The sequence below is a fragment of the Sarcophilus harrisii genome, chromosome 4, assembly GCF_902635505.1.
Source record: "Sarcophilus harrisii chromosome 4, mSarHar1.11, whole genome shotgun sequence".
NCBI lineage: Eukaryota > Metazoa > Chordata > Mammalia > Dasyuromorphia > Dasyuridae > Sarcophilus > Sarcophilus harrisii.
The window spans coordinates 153,229,906-153,246,327 of NC_045429.1; positions in this window are offsets into that span (position 1 = coordinate 153,229,906).

Genomic DNA, 16,422 nt, shown 5'->3' on the forward strand with positions numbered 1-16,422 from the left:
GTTGAATAGTATAGAAAGCATCCTGTCAGCTTATTATTTTGCTCAATTCTTACAAAGAATATATTTGAGATACACACATACACACACAAACATACACACACACACACACACACACACACACACATATCATTCTTATAAAGATCTAACAGATGTGAATTGGCATTTTCTTGTATATTCTTGGTTGAGTTCTTTTTGTCAATGGTATTTCCCTTCATCTTTTTGATTTATTTGCATTTTTCCCCTACATTTGAGAAATGTTAAAATTGGTGCACACTTGCTTTTAATAATGGTATTGTATCTGTCAAGGATTAATTCTATATGTATTCAGGCTAGTCTAAATCCATTCACTTTTTGAGATCATTTGATAATTTTTTTTACCATAGTTCCAAATTGCTCTCCAGAATAGCTGGATAGCTTACACTTCTAACAATAATGTATTAGTGTCCCAGTGTTCCCACATCCCCTCAAACATTCATCATTATATTTTCCTGTCATCTTAGCCAATCTGAAAGATGTGTAGTTGCATCTCAGAGTTGTCTAAATTTGCATTACTCTGATCAATAGTGAGTTAGAGTACATTTTCATATGACTAGAAATTCTTTCAATTTCTTGATCTAAAAAAGTGTCTTTTCATATCCTTTGACCATTTGTCAGTAGGAGAATGGCTTGAATTCTTTTTGAATTCAAAGTTGAGGCAATTCTCTATATATTTTAGGAATGAGACTTTTATGAGAACCTTTGAATGTAAAAATGTTTTCCCAGTTTATTGCTTACTTCCCTTCTAATCTTGTGAGTGTTGGTTTTGTTTGTACAAAAACTTTTTAACATAATATAATCAAAATTATCTATTTTGTAATCAAAAATCATCTCCAGTTCTTCTTTGGTAGAAAATTCCTTTATCCTTCACAGATCTGAGAGGTAAACTATCCTGTGTTCTTCTAATTTGTTTATAATATCATTCTTTATGTCTAGATTATGAATCATTTTGACCTTATCTTGGAATACGGCATTAAGTGTGGGTCAATGCCTAGTTTCTACCATACTAGTTTTCAATTTTCCTGGCAGTTTTTGTCTAATAGTAAGTCCTTATCCCAGAAGCTGGGGTCTTTGGGATTGACAAACACTAGATTACTATAGTCAATGACTATGTTGTCCTGTGAACTTAACCAATTCCATTGATTTACTACTCTATTTCTTAGCCAATAGCAAATGGTTTTGATGATTACTACTTTATAATATTGTTTTAGATCTGGTACAGCTAGGCTACTACCTTTTGCTTTTTTTATTATTAATTTCCTTAAAATTCTTGACCCTTTGTTCTTTCAGATGAATTTTGCTGTTATTTTTTTCTAGGTCAGTAAAATAGTTTCTTGGGAGTTTGATTGGTATAGCAAAAACCACATTAGTTTAGGCAGTATTGTCATCTTTTTTATATTCATTCGACCTATCCATGAGCACTTGATATTTTTCCAATTGTTTAGATCTGACTTTATTTGTGTGGAAAGTGTTTTGTAGTTTTGCTCATAAAGTTAGTGACTTTCTCTTGGAAGACTGATTCCCAAATATTTTATAATATCAACATTTGTTTTAAAGGGAATTTCTTTTTGTATCTCTTACTGTTGGATTTTGTTAGTGATGTATTAAAATAACAATGATTTATGTGGATTTATTTTGTATCCTGCAGCTTTGCTAAAATTGTGGATTATTTCTAATAGTTTTTTACTTGATTTTTAGGGTTCTTCAAGTATAGCATTATATCATCTTCAAAGAATGATAATTTGGTTTCCTAATTACATATTCTAATTCCTTTAATGTCTTTTTCTTCTCTTATTGCCAAGGTTAACATTTCTAATACAATATTGAATAGTAATTGTGATAGTGGGCAACCTTGGTTCACCTTGGTTCCTATTTTTTCATTTTTTTTTTTTTTTTGCTTTCAGTTTTAGTAAGCTTTCCTTTTATTTTTAGAATTTCAAGTTTGGTATTTGATTGAGGGATTTTAATTTGTTCTTTTTCTAGATTTTTTAATTGTGAGTCCAATTCATTGATCTTTGCAACTATCTAGAGACATAAAGTTTCTCCTAATTACCGCTTTGCTACATCCCACAAATTTTTATATGTTTTCCCTTTATTGTCATTTTCTTGGATGAAATTATCAATGTTTTCCTGTTTCACCTATTTGTTTATTAGGATAAAAATATTTTGTTTCCAATAACTTTTTGGTCCATTTTCACTTTGCTTTTTATTGAATGTAATTTTTATTGCATTGTGGTCTGAAAAAATGCATTTACTATCTCTGCCTTTCTGCATTTGATTTTGAGGTATTTATCTGCTAATATATGGTCAATTTTTGTATAGGTTCCATAACTGCTGAGAAGAAAGTATACTCCTTTCTGTATCCATTCATTTTTTTCCCCAAACATCCATCATATGTAATTTTTCTAATATTCTATTTATCTCTTTAAATTCTTATTTATTTTGTAGTTTGATTTATATAGTTCTGAGATAGCAAGGTTGAAATCTCCCACTATTATAGTTTTGCTGTCTATTTCTTCTTGCAGCTTTCTCAACTTCACATTTATGAATTTGGATGCTATACCACTTGGCTCATACATGTTTAGTATTGCTATTACTTAATTATGTATGGTACCCTTTAACAAGATATAATTTCCTTCTCTCTCTTTTAATTATGCTTCCTTATTTCTTTTAATTATATCAATATTTGCTTTGGCTTGATCTGAGATCATGATGGCTACTCCTGCTTTTTTTCCTCTTCATCTGAAGCATAATAGTTTCTGCTCTAACCTTTTACCATTACTCTGTATGTGTCACTCTGCTTTAAATGCATTTCTTGTACTATTCTGGCTTTTAATCCAGTCTGCTCTCTGCTTCCATTTTATGGGAGAGTTCTTTCCATTCACATTTACAATTAAAACTAAAAATTTTGTATGTCCTGCCATTGCATTTATCCCAAATTATATTTGTCTCTTTCCTTTTCACCTTTTCCTCCTCCTCAGAATTTTACTTATGAGCCCTTCTTGCCTCAATCAGCCCTCACGCTTTAGAACCTCTCCCCTTTCTTATACCTTTCTCCTATTATTTATGTGTTTTCCTTCTATTAGCCTACTCCTTCCCCTCCCAATTTCCTATAAGGTGAGAGAAGTTTCTTGGTTAAACCAAATATGTCTAATATATTCTCTTTGAGCCAATTCTGAGGAGAATAAGATTCACACAATGTTCATCCCCTCCCTTCTTTCTCTCAGTTATAATAGGTTTCCTTGCCACTTTGTGAGATATAATCATCCTCATTTTATTTCCACTTTTCCCTTTTTTAGCAAAATTTCCTTTCTACGTCTTTTTTTTTTAACATTTGTGTAAAATCACACATTGTACGTGCAATCTCTATATATACCCATAATAGAGATACAGTTCTCAAGAGTTATTTTCTTTTTACCTTTTTATACTTCTTTTGAGTTAGTTATTTGGAGGTCAAGTTTTTTGTTCATCTCTGGTCTTTTCATCAGAAATAAATGAAATTCAAGTGTTTTGTTGAATGTCCATCTTCTTCCCTGAAAGAAAATATTCAGTTTAGCAGGGTAGTTTATTCTTGGTTGCATTCCAAGTCCCTTTGCCTTTCATAATATCAGATTCCTTCACTCCTTTAAGATAGAACCTGGTAGGTATTGGGGATCCTTATTGTGGTTCCTCAATATTTTAATTATTTCTTTCTGGCTGCTTGCAATATTTTTTTCCTTAGTATGCTAGTTTTGAAATTTAGGTATGATATTCCTTGAAGTTTTAATTTTGGCATCTCTTTCAGGAGGTGTTTGGTGAATTCTTTCATTGGCTATTTTACCTTCTGTTTTTATTACATCTGGGCAGTTCTCTTTGATGATTTCCTGAAAAACAGTGTCTAGGTTCTTTTTTTTTTTTTCATTATGTATTTCAAGGAGTCCAATAATCCTTAGATTTTCTCTCCTGGATCTATTTTCTATATCTGTTTTTCCCAACTAGGTATTTTACATTTTATTCTGTTTTTTTATTTCCTTGGTTTTACTTGATTGATTCTTGAAGTCTCATTGAGTCATTCATTTTTATTTCTTGAGTTCTCATTTTTAGTGAATTATTTTCTTCACTTACTTTTTTTTCTATTTGCCCAATTGAATTTTTAAATGCATTAGTTTTTTCTATGAAAATTTTTTTCCATTTCACAAATTCTGTCTTTTTAGTAGTTATTTTTCCCCTTTTCACAAATTCTTTTTTTCAAGGAATTAGTTTCTTTTACCATTTTGTCAAATCTCTTTTAAGGAGTTATATCCTTTTTCCATTTCACTAAGTCTATTTTGTAAGGAATTTTCTTCAGAAAATTTTCGTGTTTTCTTTTCCAAACTTTCTTGCAAAGTTTTCTTTTTCTTTTTTCATTTTTCTTCCAGCTCACTTTTAAGATACTGTTTAATTTTTTCTAGGAGAGCCTTGTGTGGAGGACCAATTTATATCCCCTTTGGGGGCTTCATTTGGAGACAATTGGCCTTTAGTTTCCTCAGGGTTCTTCTCTATAAAAACTACCTATTGTCAGAGTTCTTTTTGCTTTTTTACTCTTTTTTTTTCAAAACGTTAAGGACTGCTTTTAGGTCAGAGGAAGTTTTTCAAGCTTCCTCTACACGAGTAAATTTTCCTTTTGTATTTGTATTGAATGTTTTATAACTTCTCTGCTAATTTACTGGCTTGCAACCAGGGTGGAGGGGCCAACACTGCTGTAGATTCCTTCTTGCAAATTCATTTGTATGTGGAGCTCACACTGCCTGGGATCGTGCATTGCCTGCATTGGTGTCTGTGTTCAGCTTGCTTGCTTTTGGTCTGCCTCATTTCCATGCATGATTGAAACAGATCTTTCCTGAAGATCTTCAAACTTATCTGTTGGTAATTTGTTAAACTCCCAATATTTTTGGATTCTGCTAGTAGGTGGGATTTGGTAGTTAGTCTGAGGATCATGGAAGAATGTCAGAAAGAAATGTGTGTCCTCCATCTTGGCTCCACCTGGCTGTTAATTTTCTCCCCAGCCTTTTACTTTCCTTTTAATCTTGTTTGTGTTGGTTTTGTTTGTGCAAAGATGTTTCAATTTTATGTAGTAAAAGCTGTCCATTTTTTATTTCATTAATGTTCTCAACTTTTTCTTTGTTCATAAATTCCTCCCTTCTCCAAAGTTCTGAGATATAAATTATTCCTTACTCTTCTAATTTGCATATGGTATCACCTTTTATGCTCAAATCATGTACCCATTTTGAACTTATTTTGGTATAAGTTATGAGAAGTAGGTCTAGAATTGTTTCTGTTTTTGGTGGTGGTGGTATTGATTTGTTTACTTATTGTTTTCCATAGAAGATTTTTAAATCACTCCCAATTTTGTCTCAAGGACATTAAAGACTGGGGCTACTGAAATAACTTCCTAAATACCTGAGCATAAAATACAAGTATGTTTTCTCTTAGGACTCTTTGATTCTCCATTAGTGGACCTCAATAATATGCTTAGGAAATGGAATTAACTTTGAGTGTCCTTAATGAATATTCTTGTTGGATATCCCTTCCATATTATAGATAAGCAAATCTCTTTTTGTTGCTCTTTTTTGAAAACACATTTTGCGTTTATTAAATTTTTGAAATTACTTAACTGATTCACTTAGATGATTCAGAAATTGGTAAAAATTGGATGGCTCTTCTGGGAAACTTTATAGCATATAGAAGACAATTATAATCCAAGAACATCCTACTCATATAACAAGAGTTTGACTTTATAAATATAGGAGAAAAGATACATGAACTTCTTTCTTAGAATACTGAAGTTGATCTGTTTAATGATCAGTTTTTTATCAATAAAATGGATATATTAAAATTTTGAGCTACCAATCTTATAAGGTTGTTCTGAAGGAAGATACTTATAGAGTGAAAATTCTTCTTTAGGTATTCTAATCTGCTCCCAAATAAGAATCCCTATGATATTCTTCTTACATAATACATTCCAAGATGGTTTTCCCTAATTCTGAAATTCTTTTATCTCCGTCTTTGGAGTGTTTAAACCCTTTAACACGTGTGGTTTAAGTTTTACAAAATAATTTTATTGCTTCCTTTTTTTAGTCTCTTTCAGAATTCTATAATGTGAGTATTTTCACTCCCATTTTGAAGATGAGAAAGCTAAGACTGAAAGTGATAAAATATATAGATACTAAAGATTGTATTATAATCTCAGTCTCTCCTTCCTCCACTTTCTATACTTTCCCCTACTATATAACTTTACCTTTCCTCTATGCAAAGAAGCAAGTGATGGAATATAGCAAACAGGGAGTATAATGGAGGTGACACAAAATGGAGTAATGACCCTGTTTTTGATCCAATATTCACTACTTATGAGCTGTATAGTTTTGTTATCTCTTGAAGACTCACAAATGTTTTATTTTGTTCCAATGTCAAACATAATGACCTGAGACAGGCCCATTCCAAACCACTTATGTCTCATTTAGACTTGAATGTTTAATTACATAATGTATTAAGCATTCTTTCAAGATCACCATATGACCAAGATAACAGGGATCTGTATGGTTGGCTTAATGCCTCTTTTTAAAAATTAAATTTTCTAATGCTTTTAATTTGATCAAAACTGGGATAAAGGAAGCATGATTTCATTCCTTAGTCCCTGCCTTAAAAAATCAAACAATGATTAAAAAAAAAACAGAAAAATTTTTTTTTTCTGACCAGATAAGTGTCTGGAGATACTTAACCTCCATAGGTCAAGCAAAAATATTTAATGATAGGAATTATATACTAGCTGTAAGAATCTTGGTTTCAAATTAGTTGGCATTTTAAAGGGGCCACTTAAAATGATTCTGACTGAAAGGGGAAGATCTCCAAGTACCAATCCCTGTCTTTTTTCAATTATTTAAATGGAAATAGTATTGATTAGTTATTTTTAAGTATCCTTGTTTTTTCATTTCAAGTCTTGAAAATATGTGTCATCTCAGTGAGTATAAGACAGACCTTCAAAAGATTGGAAAGTATGACAAAAGTCTTTCAGAATTAAATTTCTTTTATTGAAAGAGTCAGTCAGTAGAAAATTGTTTTAAAATGCTTTGGCTTAAAAAAATAAAAAGCTTTGACTTTCCAAAAACTGTTCTTTTAAAATCGTGCTGAACTTTAGAATTATTTGTCCTTTAGGAAAGTGAGACAGTTTTAAAAAAGAGTGAGCTAAATGTCTATTTTACAGTCTCAAAAGGAAAATAACCACCTAAAATAACCAAGGCCATCACAGTTGCCCATTGAAAAGGGAAATGAGTTGTCTAGGTCTGACACATCTTCACTGCCAGCATTTCTATGACACATTCAACCTCCACAGTCCAAAGACAGAAGTGAGGCATTTTGTCTTTTCATCTAACTAAAAATATGTCTCTCCCATAGATAATGTGTTACTGATTGCACACATTCTGTTTTATGTAGGTTTAGGTTAAAATACTTAGTATTTTTAGGAAGGAACAAATTGTAAAATAGCAATGAGTTTTTAAAGTTTTCTCGATGTATTTAAATAGATTTTTAATGAACACTTTTTGTAGGAATTTTGGTATATAATAATATAGGATATTTAGTATTATAGAACCATAATACTAGAGTTGGAAGGAACTATGAAGGTTATCTCATCTACCACATTCTTTTTTTTAATGATATAATTGAGAACCAGAGAAGTTAAGTGACTTGTTCAAGATCACACAACTAATTTAACATTATATTAATTGAAAAGAACACAATTTTTTCTAGATTTTGAATTAAAATTCTCTAATTATTTATATGTTAGATGCCTTTACAAAAAAATGAGATATTGGAAAAGATAAGAGCATCCTTATCACTAAGTGCTATTAGACTTTCATCACTAATATGATTTTTCTCTAACTGCTTGTTAACCACTGCCCCCACCCCTTTTTAGGGATTGAGATTATTAGTCTCTCTATATAAGTATATAGTAATTAAAGAAATTTCAGTCATATTTATGACCACACAGCTCCCATCTTGTGGCCTGTTACCCAGTTCTTATGCCATTTTGGCATGTGGACACCACTATCTGAATTCTTATCATAACTACCTCTCATCTCTGGACCATACTCCAGCTTAGTATGTGCAGAAAAACACATGCATTTTTCTTTCTTACTTTTTCGGTTACTTTGAAAGACCACATATTATTCTTTGGATTTTCTAAAAGTATCACTGTAGGAATATATAGAGGAGTTTGTAATAACTAATACAGAAAATATTTAATCTGATAAAGATCTTATCAGTTATTTTTAGCATAATGTAAATATGCAGGAATTGTCCTTTCTTAATTTCTCCCCTCTCAGATTTAGCCTCTAGTGGCTGATTTTTAATGGAGAACACTCCAGTGAGAATTTAAGATTTATGTCATTAGGAAGCTGTATTCATAGGTTTGTTCCTAGAATTGGAGATAACACACACACATATATGATAACAAATTGGGGGGATACCCTAGGGGTGTTTTAAGGAAGGAAAATAAAGGAAGGGAGAAAACAAGAAAGAAAAGTAAAGAAGGAATGAGGAGGAGGAAAACAGTCTAGATTTCTCTTATGAAGATAATTCCTCTCATGAGTATTCTGGAATTCCCCCTTCTTCCTATTCAAACAGTTAGCCAACTATGCAAACTCAGAGGAAAATTAGTAGTGATCCCTGCTGACCCAGTTGACAAGGAAAATGGTAAAAGCAAATATTTTGGCAGTTAACCTGTGGTTTTAGATTTAATTTAGGAATGCTTTGCTGAAAATGTCAAAAATTGAGACTATTTGGCAGACTATTTATTCTGAATTTCCCCACTTATAAAGTAAGATCAGTAGAGTAAGTGAGCCAACTTCCTACAGTCATTGTAGGAGAAAACATTTTGCCATGCCATCTCAATAAAATTTTTGCCTGGACAGATCATTAACCATGAATTTAGTATATATTTTGGTAATTATGCATACCTGGTGGATGTCTAAGCAGACTATTCTTTCAAACCAGCGCTCTATCATAGCACATAATTTTGTAATGACTTCACAGTATATTTCAATAGAAAAGTAGCCTATAAAGTTTTTCTGAAAAGCCCACATCAGGATCTATAATATTAGATTAACATAATAAATACCTGGGATGTACCTAGCATTGTAATAGGTGCTGAAGTGTTAAAATAAACAGTGTTAGGTGTGAAGTCAAGAAGAATTCAATCTCAGACATTTCCTCATCTGTAACATTAGGATTATAACAAATTACTTTTTAAGTTTGTTGTGAAGAATCAGTGACTTAAATATTTAGCACAGAGCTTGGCAAATAAAGGGTGATTAATAAATTTCCTTCCTTCCCTTCTGAGGATAAGACAAAAACAAGGATCTCTCATTCTCATGGGTGAGACAACATATAAATGAATGTATTTATGGAGGATGTATGAAAAAATAAACTTCATTTACAATTATCACCCAACCTAAAATCACCTGGTACTTTTTGCCACTTTATCCCATATATTTAGGAAAGAAGTTGTATTGATTTTTACTTTGAAATGTTTCACCTATTCCTTCTCAGTGAGGTAATGTAAAGTATAATCTCTTATATATTTATATCTATTTAATTCGGGATTCCATGACTCCACTTTCACACAATTTCAAGCCACTTTAGTAAACCAACTAATTTTCTTTAAACACAGATGTTACTTAGCAACTATTTTTCTCATAATATTTCTTTGACTAAACTTTTTTTTTTTAGATGGCATTCATCTAAACTAAAGTTCTGAGCCTTTTTTTGTGTCATAGATAAAGCCCATGATCACTTTTCAGAATTATATTTTAAATGTATAAATAATATATATATATATATAAGATTAAGATAAATCAATTAAACAAGTAATTATTAAGTGTCTGTTATATACTGGACGGCATTCTAAATACTGGAGATACTCCACCCCCTCCCCCCCCAAAAAAAAGCAAACTAGCCATTTTTCTCAAGAACTCAGAATCTATCGGTGAATAGTAGGGGGAAAAACAGGCTATCGTGTACAAACTCATAAAGTATAAATTAGAAATTACATCAGAGTAAGTTCTTGTTAATTACATTATTAACTAGCATCTGTTTAAATGGAAAGAGCTTCTTGTAGAAGTTTGAAATTTGAGGGCAGCTAGGAAATCAAGGAGGTAGTGATGAGTAGAGAGAAAATTTCTGGTATTAGTAGGTAGTCAATGGAAATACATAGAAGTGGAAAATGGATTGCTTTATTCAAGGAAAATAAAATATATGGGTACCACCGTATCATAGATTACATGAAAGAAAATAAGATTTATGAAAACTGGTAACACAGGAAAAGATAGGTTACTAAACTTTTTAAAAGTCAAATAGGATCATAAAGCCTAAAACTAATGACAATGATATGTAGTTACCTAATTTTTAAACAGATAGAGATCTCATGTCCTAAATTATATGACTTTCAAGACCCTGCTTAAACAGGCTTTACTTTACCTATTCAGTATCCTGCTACTTTTCTCATTCTCCCTCTGTTCTAGTTGTATCAGTGTTTCATTATCACCTAAATATTCCTTTGTTCCTTCCTTTGTAAGTTTATAATTTTATTATTTATTATATTATTTGAACTCAAATGTGCCCCAGACTCAGGTTCCCTAGTAGCAGGAATTTAAGTTATGTATCACATACCCAGCAATATAGAGACATCAAAGATCAGGTAATAATTCTGATGGACCTGGCCATCCTCAGCAATGAGATGAACCAAATCAGTTCCAATGGAGCAATAATGAACTGAACCAGCTACGCCCAGCAAAAGAATTTTGGGAGATGACTAAAAACCATTACATTGATCCCAATCCCTATCTTTTTGCCCACCTGCATTTTGGATTTCCTTCACAGGCTAATTTCAGAGTCCGATTCTTTTTGTATAGCAAAATAACGGTTTGGTCATGTATATTTATTGTGTATCTAATTTATATTTTAATATATTTAACATCTACTGGTCATCCTGCCATCTGGGGGAGGGGGTGGGAGGAAGGAGGGGAAAAATTGTAACAAGAAGTTTGGCAATTGTCAATGCTGTAAAGTTACCCATACATATAACCTATAAATAAAAGGCTATTAAAAAAATCAGGTAATAAAATGATAAATTACATTAAATGAAGAATGAAGACAATATGGATATGATCAATGTAGAAATTTGTTTTGATTGGCTATTTTTATGATGAGGCTTGTTTTCTTCCTCCTTTATTTGGGAGTAGGAGTAGAAGTAAAAATAAAAAAATCCTTGTAAATAAGTGTATCAATAAAAATATATCTTCCATAAAATTCTAAATTTTCAAGGCTTGTTTTACAAATAAAAGTTTCTGAAGGGTTGCTGAAGGTGTGTTTTATTTTGCTTTGTTTCCCATTGTGGCAGGCTCAAGTCAATTCTAACCTCATCTAGGCTGGATTTATCTGAATGTATTAGTCTGAATTGAGTCATCCAGTACAGATTTCTCTTATATAAGCCACTACAAAACATATTCATTCTCTACAACTTTAGTATTTTGAACTGTTTGCATTGTGTTCGTGTCTAATTTCTCCAAGTAAACTATAATTTAGGGCAGGCACCTTTCATGCTTTTTTATTCCCATGTTTAATATAAACAAACTTAGGCACTTTACCTTAAACAATAACCAAACTTTGACAAACATACTTGCAATTTGTAGGCCTCTGGGAATAAGACATCATTGACAGATTGAATTTAGTCAGTAGATCAGTATTCATGAGCTGCTGTGTAGCCCTTGCCTAGCAGGAGGGAGAGCTATCTAGTGTACAATAATTCCTTGGATAAAGAGTGTAATTGATGTCACAGGCATGTTCTGTGAATATGTAGCCAAGGCCACATTCTTATGTAGATGTGGCCTGCAAGTGTGTGGTGAACTTGAAATTAGTACAATATGAGTAAAAATTAAGTTCCTTTTCAGAACTCCTAGCCTGATCAATTTAATAGCTTAGAAAAATTAATTCTGAACTTAAATCATATTTCTTAGTAAGGAAAAAAAAAACATAATCTCCCATACTCATGCACACATGGGATTTACTTCAGAGAAAAACAACCAAAAAAAAAAACAAAAAAAAATTCTCCTGCCCCAATTTAATAATATAATCTTAAAAAAAAAAAAAATATATATATATATATATATATATATATATATATATATATATATATATATACAATCAAACCAAATGTACATTAGAGGCATAATATCCAGTGTGCATTATTTTGTCATTTTGAGTCCCAGTTTTAATGACTTATTCACTTAGTCTTTGCTAAAGGAAGTTATTTCTCTTTTTTAAAATTTAATACAATAACTTTTACTTAGTACCTATTATGTATTGTTTTATAAATATTATGTTATTTGATCCTCACAACAATCCTGGAAAATGCTTGCTATTATTACCCTTAGCTTATAGGTGAGGAAATTTAGGTTCAGAGAAGTTAAGTTGTTTCTTAGAAACCATTTAAGTTCTTACAGCTGGAAAAATTCAAAGGTAAAATTTGAATCGAGGTCACTTTTGACTTTCAGTTAAGCCCCCTTGCAACTGTACCAGAATTTTATTTTTTAAGCTTTTCTTATTTTCAAAACATATGCATACATAGTTTCAACATTTATCCTTGCAAAACCTTGTGTTCCAGATTTTTTTCTCCCTTCCTTCTTTGTACCCCCTCCCTTACAAGCAAGTAATTCAATATATGTTAATTATGTGCAGTTCTTCTATAGACATTTCCACATTATCTTGGTGCACAAGAAAAATCAGATGAAAAAGAGAAATAACTAAAAAAGAAAACAAAAAACAAATCAATAATAGTAAAAAAAAAAAGTGAAAATACTGTGTTGTGATCCACACTCAGTCTTCACAGTCCTCTTTCTGGGGACAGATGACTCTCTTCATCACAAGACCATCAAAATTAGTCCCATATAACCTCGCTGTTGAAAATAATCATGTCTGGGCCAAGATGATAGAGAGGACACATATATCACCTTATTCTCCATTTTTGCTCTCAGAATTTATTTCATGACCAGCCTCAGAATTAGTACTTGAATGAAAGAAAAACACAAATAATTACTAACAGAAGTAATCATTGAAATTAGAAAAATATTTAGTGGTCTTGGATAGGCTGAGCAAATATAATAAAGATGACAATACTCCCTAAACTATTTATTTAGTGCTATACCAATCAGACTCCCAAGAAAATATTTTAATGACCTACAAAAAAATAACAACAAAATTTCATATGGAAGTGTGAAAGTTTTTTGGAGACAGCCTTAGTCTCAGTTGAAATAATAATTACTCCAAAGTTGCAGCCAGCTGGTAAAAATGCAAACGTTTATTTCTCCTTCCAAATTATCCTGGTTATCCCAGATACCTATCTCTCTGCTTGAGCTCTTGCAGCTTTGTCCTTGGCTTCTGCCTCTGCTTTCTTCACCCTCCAGCCAGTACCAAGGTAGAAGATACAATGAATCTCTCTTGCCTCAAAGATAGGGCTTGTAGGCTTTCTTCCAGAGTCCTCTGTCTCCTAAGTCCCACAAGAAGAACTAAGCTCAAGCTTCAAAAGCTCCCTATATATGTGATCTCCCAAAGGTTAACTTCGCCTTCTGGAGGGAGAGGGATTCTGGGTTATCTCCCAGAGTGCTCTCTGGCCCTAAGGGAGGTATGAATTCGGACTAAGCCCTACTAAGCCCTGCATCCTCCCAAACCTGTGAACTCCATTGAATACTTAGATACTTGTGAGCTCTCTAAAGGTGTGAACACAAGCATTGTTCTATCAGTTCCACTTAGTACCTTGTTTCAAGTTCTGGCCCAAAATGTCTCTTTCTAAGATCAAATCAATCACACTGAACCATGCCAAACCAGATAACTATTGTCTCTATCAACTCCAATGTCTTAACACTTTGTAAAGATTCCAACATGGAAGAACAAAAGGTCAAGAATTTCAAAGGAAATATGAAAAAAAATAGCTGTACCTGATCTAAAACTATATTATAAAGCAGAGGACACCAAAACCATTTGGTATTGGCTAAGAAATAGATTAGTTGATCAGTGGAATAGGTTAGATTCACAAGACAAAATAGTCAATAACTATAGCAATCTAGTGTTTCACAAAACCAAAGATCCCAAATTTTGGGATAAGAATTTATTATTTGACAAAAACTGCTGGGAAAATTGAAAATTAATATGGCAGAAATTAGGCATGGACCCACATTTAACACCATATACCAAGATAAGATCAAAGTGGGTCCATGATTTAGACATAAAGAATGAGATCATAAATAAATTAGAGAAACATATGATGCTTTAATTCTTAGACTTGTAGAGGAGGAATGAATTTGTGACCAAAGAAGAAATAGAGATCATTATTGATCACAGAATAGAAAATTTTGATCATATCAAATTTAAAAGTCTTTGTATAAACAAAACTAATGCAAACAAGACTAGAAGGGAAGCAACAAACTGGGAAAACATTTTTACAGTTAAAAGTTGTGATACAAGCTAATTGTACAATAATTCATAGTCTGATTCTTTTTGTACAGCAAAATAATGTTTTGGTCATGTATACTTATTGTGTATCTAAGTTATATTTTAATATATTTTAACATCTACTGGTCATCCTGAGATTTAGGGGAGGGGGTGGGGGGGTAAGAGGTGAAAAATTGGAACAAGAGGTTTGGCAATTGTTAATGCTGTAAAGTTACCTATGTATATATCCTGTAAATAAAAGGCTATTAAATTAAAAAAAAAAATTATTAGCATAGAATGGTAAAAAAAAAAAAAAAAGTTGTGATAAAGGTCTCATTTCCAAAATATATAGAGAATTGACTCTAATTTATAAGAAATCAAGCCATTCTCCAATCGATAAATGGTCAAAGGATATGAATAGACAATTTTCAGATGATGAAATGGAAATTATTTCTATTCATATGAAAGAGTATTCCAAATCATTATTGATCAGAGACATGCAAATTAAGCCAACTCTGAGATACCACTACTAAACACCTGTCAGATTGGCTAAGATGACAGGAAAAAGTAATGATAAAGGGGATGCGGGAAACTGGGACACTGATGCATTGTTGGTGGAATTTTGAACAAATCCAACCATTCTGGAGAGCAATCTAGAATTATGCCCAAAAAGTTACCAAACTGTGCATACCCTTTGATCCAGCAATGCTACTACTGGGCTTATATCCCAAAGACATACTAAAGAAAGGAAAGGGACCTGTATGTGCCAAAATGCTTGTGACAGCCCTATTTGTAGTGACTAGAAACTGGAAAATGAATGCATGCCCATCAATTGGAGAATGGTTGGGTACTTGTGGTATATGAATGTTATGGAATATTATTGTTATGGAATTAAGAAATGACCAGCAGGATGAATACAGAGAGGCTTGGAGAGACTTACATGAACTGATGCTAAGTGACATGAGCAGAACCAGGAGATCATTATATAATTCAACAATAATACTGTATGAGGATCCATTCTGAAGGAAGTGGATATCTTTGACAAAGATAAGATCTAATTCACTTTCATTTGATCAGTGATGGACAGAAGTAGCTACCCCCAGAGAAGGAACACTGGGAAATGAGTGTAAATTCTTTGCATTTTGTTTTGCTTCCCAGGTTATTTTTACCTTCTGAATCCAAGTCTTCCTGTGCAACAAGAGACTGTTTGGTTCAGCACACATATATTGTATCTAGGATATACTATAACATATTTAACATGTATAAGACTACTTGCCATCTAGGTGAGGGGGTGGAGGGAGGGAAGGGAAAAATCGGAACAGAAGTGAGTGCAAGGGATGATGTTGTAAAAAATTACTTATGCATATGTACTGTCCATAAAAAGTTATAATTTTTTTTATAAAAAAGAATTGGAATAGCAGAAAGAAAGCTGATTTTGGAGGTGGAGGGTTTAAATTCTGATTCTTCCATAATAAACTATAAAATAAACTGTAAGTCATAAAAAAAGAAAAAGAAAATGGTCATGTCTGCCAGAATTGATCATTATATAATTTTGCTGTTGCTGTGTACAATATTTTCTAGGTTCTACTCACTTCACTTAGAATCAGGTCATGTAAATCTCTTCTTTGTTCTGTATGTATCCCTCTGCTTTAAATGTTTTTCTTGTAAACAACATATTGTACGATTCTGGTTTTTAATACAATCTGCTATCTTTTTCCATTTTGTGGGACAGTTCACCCCATTCACATTCACATTTAAAATGATTAATTCTGTATTTTCTGCCATTTTATTTACCCTAAGTTTTGCTTTTCTCTTTCCTTTCCCCCTTCTCTCCTCTCCAGTATTTTGCTTCTGATCAAAGACCTCTCTCAAACAGCCCTCCTCCTT